We start from the raw sequence: 6,652 nt of genomic DNA, 5'->3' as shown, positions 1-6,652 counted from the left end.
TGCTCCAGCCAGCCCATCACAGTCAACACACTTCAGCAGAGTTAAGTAGTCCACCTTAAGATAGTATTGTCAGGTAGGTGCTATCTTACAGCAGAGTTAACTTGCTTACTGTACCCTAATACCAGTGCACATATAGATGGTGACACTTCACGGTAGAGCTAATTTGTTTACTCCACAAACTGCATGTGCAGATGCACCCAGTGAGTTTTTTTTACCACTTCTAAAACCCAATGGCAAAACCCTTGCATTAAGAGAATGTAACACTCTGAAAGGACAAAGGCTTGTATTTCACTGTGAGGCTTGGCACTCTGCCATATATTCCATGAATAAATTGGCCATGACAATCCTAACTTCACCATTCTTCTGAGAAGCAATACTCCAGCTAAGATATTAGCTGGTACAATAAGGTAAGCAAGAATAAAAGGTTACAGCATGTTTGTATAACGGCTCTGGCTAAAAAGCTTTTGTTATGTAGCATGTTTAGAAATTAAAATTATTCTACAAATAGTTCTTAAATAAAGCTACTTTTCTGGGGGGGGGTTTCTCAGTTTGAATTTCAGTTTCTGAGCCTGTAGATTTTAGTAAAAGTTAACTATTTGAAAGATCATTTAATTTATCAAACCCAAGTTATAGGCTGGTACAAGTTCTATAGAATCTTATTAAATTGTTATTATTAAACTGAGCTTTCATTGAACCCAAAGGAGATGCCAGTTGGGATTTTCTCATTTCTTGAGTACAAGAGCTCCAGTTATGAATATTACTACATAGGCTGATTTTTAAAGTGCTTTGACTGTGCTGCTTTGGAAATAAACTCCAAAGGATTATAAATTCTGGTTTAATAGAAAGTATAATGTCATCATAATAAGCTCGCATGAGACTAGGAGAAAAGTTCATTAAAAGAAGTTATGAAAAAATTGTTTTTTGCTGTTGGGATTATTAAGTGGGGGGTCTCTCATCTACTGGATTTGCTATGATGAGATAGTACTGTATTATCTTAAACTGATTAAAAAATCCAGGGCTTATGAATGTAAGTAGATAGCAGTTCACAGCAAAGGATAAAAGTAAGAGATGAGGAAAACATCACAATTTGTTCCCTTTAGGTGCCGATCTAGGAGTGCATATCAGAGCAGGAAAGTATTTCAACAGTGGTACAGAGGGTTTGAAAAACAACTATATTTGCTCACAAAAAGTTTGGAAGTTCGACTGGCTGCAAGGAACTCCAGGAGCCAAAGTTCATCTTCTTTTCCTTTTGGCACACAGCTGAGCTGGGAAGAAATAAAGCAGTTGGTTTGACTAGAACCTGTAGCTAAAAACTGACTCTGATTCCTCCACTTCTCCATTCTGAATAGCCTAAATTCTTCTGGTTATCAAGAGTGTGTGGGATGAAAAGGAAATAGAAAGGAAAAGTAAAAACAGTGGAAAAATTATAGAAAGCAAGAAAACTGACATGGGAAAAGAAACAAAATAGAGATAGGACCCTAAGAACAAGCAAGAGGCAAAGAATATAAATGTGCAGAAAAGAGAATAACTATGCAACAACATGGTATAGATGGGATACTAATCATCACAAACATGAATCCTAAGATAAATTCAAATAGAACTCTAGAGAGTTGTGGTCTTTCTAAGTTCTTTGCAAGAGAAACTGCTTTATTTTTTTTCTATAGGCAAAAAGAGTGAAAAGAACTGGCACTTTCCAAGGGATGCCTCAAATCTAAAAAGGTTGAAGACCACTGTTCTAGAGTGAACACAGTGAAGTCCTATTGTAAAAACTTCTTTGCTTCTGCAGGTGATTAAAGGTTCCAAGCTCAAAATGATGAACTACAGTATTTCCTCACTATTTATGACTTCATTTTCTTCTAGTAGCAACAAGTCTTCCAAGGAAACTGCCTACTTTACTGCTTTTGAAATTTTAGTAGCAGCTTGTCTTCCTCTTCATAACACTCCTTTAGGTTCTAGCTTCTCAATATGATGTGCTATTTTCTGTTAGGGAAGTTGGGCAATGTAAATACCATGACTATGAGATGCCTTGAGTCATAAATCAAATTCCAGATTCCTGGAAAGGAAGTACTATCGTACCTATTTTCAAGAGAAAATTCTGGCTTATCTTTTAGACTTATCGCCCCATAAATTTTAATAGACTTCTCAGCTAAAATCTTTGGGCGTCACTTGTTATACCATTTCATAGCATGAGTAAAAGGAGAAAACCCATTACATGAACATCAGACCGAATTTAGGGATGGATATTCCACTATTGATAACATAGTTATCCTTCAGTTTTGAGACCTAAATATATACAAATACACAAATCAGCATTGTATGTTGCATTTGTTGATCTGTCAAGAGTTTTTGACAGTATAAATGGAAGTAAACTTTGGGAGAAATTGTTAAATTTATGGGATTGACTCTCTTGTTTTCTGTCTGCTGATAGAATATCATAAAAATACATGGGCCAAGGTTGGGTGGGGTCTGAGGGGCAAACTTGCACAAAAAGGGGTTAGACAAGGATGTATTTTGGCCCCCTGGCTATTTAACCTTTATATGAACTACATTATCAGAAACGTACAGGACGCTCATTTTCATCCCTCAAAATTACTAGCAAGCCCAATCCCTATCTTAATGTTCGCAGATGACACCATCATACTGTCAAAAGCCCCAATCGGATTACAGAGAGCAATTACAACTTCTGAGCATCTTTGTGCACAAAATAACTTAAAGATAAATGAGGATAAATCCAAAATTAATGTTTTGGAGAAGCCGTTTGATGAAATACCCATGGAACAGGGTGGGGAATCAAACTTGAAATTGTTAAAACCTACAGGTACTTTGGTGTTATGTTTACAGTTTTTCCATCATGGAAACACCACATTCATTTGCTTAAAACTAAGGCAGCCCAGTCAGCAGCGGCTATAAAGAAACTTTGAGACCACAGCAGGACTATGCTCCCACATTAGCATATAAAGCCATAGTTGTGTCAAAGATCCTGTATGGGGCTGTGCCACCAGTAATGATGTAGGCATACCTCCAGAATAAGTTTCTCAGGGCTCTTGGTCTTCTTCCTTCAACTCCTGCATCCTTCTTGAGATTAGAGATGGGATTAGATCCCATTTAAACTAATATTATTAGAATGGCAGGATTCTAGTTTAAAATGCTGCCTCTTCTAGAGTCTTTCTTGCTCAAATTGTGCTATATAGAAGACATGAGTAATCCCCCTTCTCTTCATTTTCCAGGATGGGACACTATGTCAAAAACAATGAAAGACTCTTCTCCCCCATAGAAAAGGTCCGGGTTTTCCAGAGGTTCCAAGATATTGCCAGGCAGAATGATTTTTGCAGTGGGCAGGGCTACTTGCATTGCCCCTCTATATATTCTTTGGAAATTAGATTGCGGTGGAAGAAAGGTATTTACAGCTGGATCTCAACAATGAATGGTGAACCTCTTTGACTAGACTCAGGACCAAACAAATGCCACAGCTGGTTTGGCTGGACATAGACTTTCCACTCCAAGGGCTAAAAGATGTTGCCCAGCCTGTCTAGGGGTTTTGGAAGACACTATTCATTATGTCTTAGAATGTCCTCTATCTAATGACATAAGGAGAAAGTATTTATCACCATTCTTGCAGAAATTGACATACTTCTCAAATAGAGAGAAATTAATATGGCTCCTCCAGCAAACAGATTCATATTTAGTAAACAGTCTTGCAATTTTGCTTACAAGGCTGAAGCGATTGGAGTTAAACTTCCTTTACTGTTGATATGACAAACTTTTTTATTGTGTTAATTGTGGACCTATGCACAACATTTTTATAGATTCATGATCTGATTTATCACCATATTTGTACTTTATTAAGTTAATGCTAGGAGTAGGAATAATGCTTTTATAATGGTTTTATTATTAGTTTGCATTTCTGTTATTTTTGTTTAAATTTAATATTATGGTTGTATGTCTATTTATGTTGTTTTCGGGAGCATGGCTTTCTGTTAGAATCCTTTAATAATAAATTGAAATTGATTTGAGTCATGGGTGATCTGCACTACTGGCACAGTGAGACTTCAGGAAAATAAGTTTACATGGCTGGAAGGAGTGAGAGAGGGGAACAGAGAGAGTGTGCATGACTATAGGGTACTAGTTAGACCACCTAAAGAAGAGTCAAGGGTTTCAGTCTGTGCTCTAGTGAAATACTCAATAGACAATTCTTAGACATCTGTTAGACCAGAAGTCCAGGACTGGCATCTCTCAAGTGAATGCCCAGCTCACTAAATTAGAGCCAGACTTTCTCTCTCTCTTTGACCCAAAGAATATTTAATTATTCTGTTAAAAGCAAAACAGCTTCAGCAAGAGAGACTGAAGTAGCACTCTGGCTAAATATGGACCATCAAAATCCAAGGCTGAATAGATTCAATCTGGACAAATTAGTCTGAGCTGCATTGATTGAACTGAATGGATAGGGAGGATGCACCCAAGAGTGCCAAGGGGGCTGATAAGATTGCAGAGCCACTGGCCATCATCTTTGAAAACTCATGGCTATCATGAGGAGAGGAACCAGGTGATTGGAAAACGGCAAACATAGTGCCTATATTTAAGAAAGGGGGAAAAGAAGGATCCAGAAAACTACAGACCAATCAGCCTAACCTGCATACCTGAAAATCATGGAGCAGATCCTCAAGGAATCCATTTCTAAGCACTAAGAGAAAAAGGTGATTAGGAAGAGTCAGCATGGATTCACCAAGGGCAAGTCATGCCTGACCAACCTGATTGCCTTCTATGACGATGTGACTGCCTCTGTGGATGTGGAGAGACCAGTGGATGCGGTGTATGTTGGGGGTTGGCCTTTTTTTTGGTTTTTAGCAGGGCTTTTGATTAGAGGTGCACCGATGCAGTATGGACTGAGGTATTGGCACCGATTAAAAGGAAAATTAACATTATCAGCAATTGGCTTTTTTTGGCTGATGTGGTCGACAATGCTGCCTGTATGCACACAGCCACAGCATGTGCATGGCTAGCCTGGCAGCTTGAAGAGCAGCATCCAGCTGGTAAGTCTTGGAGGGATGGGGGGGTGTCAGATTGTGGACCCTGCAGTGAGGGGGGCTGGGGCAGGTGCTGCCCGGCTGGGCTGGGGTAGGGTGCAGGACAGAGTCATGAATGGCTCATCCAGGGGGTATAGGGGGGCATCTCCTGCTGCTGTGCACACCCCAGGGGAGGCATGGAAGGCATGTGCCCCCCAGATTTGTGTGGAGTGAGTACAGTTTGTCACTGGGCTAGACCTGGGGGTAGTGCCTGGATCTTCCAGGTTGGGGGTGTTGGGCCAGGGCTGTGCTTGTGCTGGGAGGGAGGCTATGGGGGGGGCTATATATGCCACCCCAAAATTTGCTGTAGCCCCCTCCCACACTCCCCCTCCCAGTGCTGCTGCTGCCTGCCCTGAGTGAAGCCCTGGCCCAGCCACCACTCGGGGAACAGCCTGGCACTGCCCTGGCTCCAGCCTGCAGTGGCAGCCTGCCCTCAACCTGCAGATCCTGGGGGCATACATCCCCCATGATGCTCCTGGGGGTGCACGCAACAATGGGAGCTGCTCCCACCCTTCCCTGTGCCCCCCGGATGAGCCGCTTATTGCTCCATCCTGTGCTCTACCCTGGCTGGGCAGCACCTGCCCCAGCCCTCTTCCTCCCTCACCACAGGGGTTCAATCTGCCCCCTCCCATGCCAGGGCCCTGCTCTAATTCAGGATAGATGCTGCCTCCAGGCCCTGTCTGGCCACCCAGTGACAGCTCTGGCCCTTGTTCCAGGACCAGGGCTGCTGTCATTGCAACAGCTGCTATGAGTCCAGGCTGGGGATAGAGGCAGCATGATCACTGTGATCCCTACCCTGGGCCAGAATAAGGCCCCAGCCAGAGCTGAAGCTGTGTCAGGAAGGTAAGCTGCACAGGGTTCGGGTTGGCATGGGAAGCATCCAGTGGGGAAGGTAAAAGGGTGGGTAGGTGCTAAGGGGTGCAGGTAGGAGGAGGGGCAAGCGGTAAGGAAACAAAACGGGGTGCATATAGGAGGGGTGCTAGTGTTGGGGGCAGGCAGCAGTGTGGGCAAATAATGGGAGGTAGGTGGTAGGGGCTACAGGCCATGCAGGAAGGGGACAGCCATGGTGCACACAGGTATGTGGGGGAGGGAGCAGCCAGACAGGAGGCGAAGTAGTGTGGGGAACCAGTGGCAAGGGACAGGGGCCAAATAACTTAACACCCCTGTTTCCTACCCCCTGCTGGTAACTTTCCTTTCCACTGTCACGGGGGAACAAATTTAAAATGACCCACAAAATATCAGATTCTAGATATGGAAAATTATAACACATTGATAATTTTCCATGTCTACAATCTAGTCATTGGGCAGTTGTCTTAAATTTAGGTAAATATGGCAGCTGGTTTAGGTAGCTCTTCACCAAGTCTTCTGTTTTTATGGTGCTTGTTCCTTGGTGCTGCTCTCTCATCATGCATTGCATATGCCTAAAATCTTCTGTAGATGTACTTCTTCGTAACACTTGCCTGCCTGTACACTAATGCCAGGAGCCTGGGCAACAAGCAGGACGAGCTCGTCCTCCTGCTCAGTGCAAAGAAATATGATGTCATTGGGATAACGGGGACCTGGTGGGACTCTCCATGACTGGACCACAG

General features: G+C 42.8%; 1 protein-coding gene across 3 annotated transcripts in view; it reads left to right on the top strand.

Annotated features, from left to right (window-relative positions):
• Positions 1-301: 301 nt before the first annotated feature.
• LOC109323679 overlaps positions 302-6,652 on the top strand; it is a 27,937-nt gene continuing 21,586 nt past the window's right edge. For all 3 annotated transcript variants that reach the window (XM_019555367.1, XM_019555368.1, XM_019555365.1), the window contains exon 1: positions 302-407. The gene's annotated coding sequence lies outside the window, so the exon portion shown is untranslated. The remainder of the gene's footprint in view (positions 408-6,652) is intronic.

Source organism: Crocodylus porosus, unplaced genomic scaffold (genome assembly GCF_001723895.1).
Source record: "Crocodylus porosus isolate Cpor-Errol unplaced genomic scaffold, CroPor_comp1, whole genome shotgun sequence".
Lineage (NCBI taxonomy): Eukaryota > Metazoa > Chordata > Crocodylia > Crocodylidae > Crocodylus > Crocodylus porosus.
The sequence above is the reverse complement of the archived record's forward strand: the minus strand, read 5'-3'. Positions and strand labels throughout refer to the sequence as shown.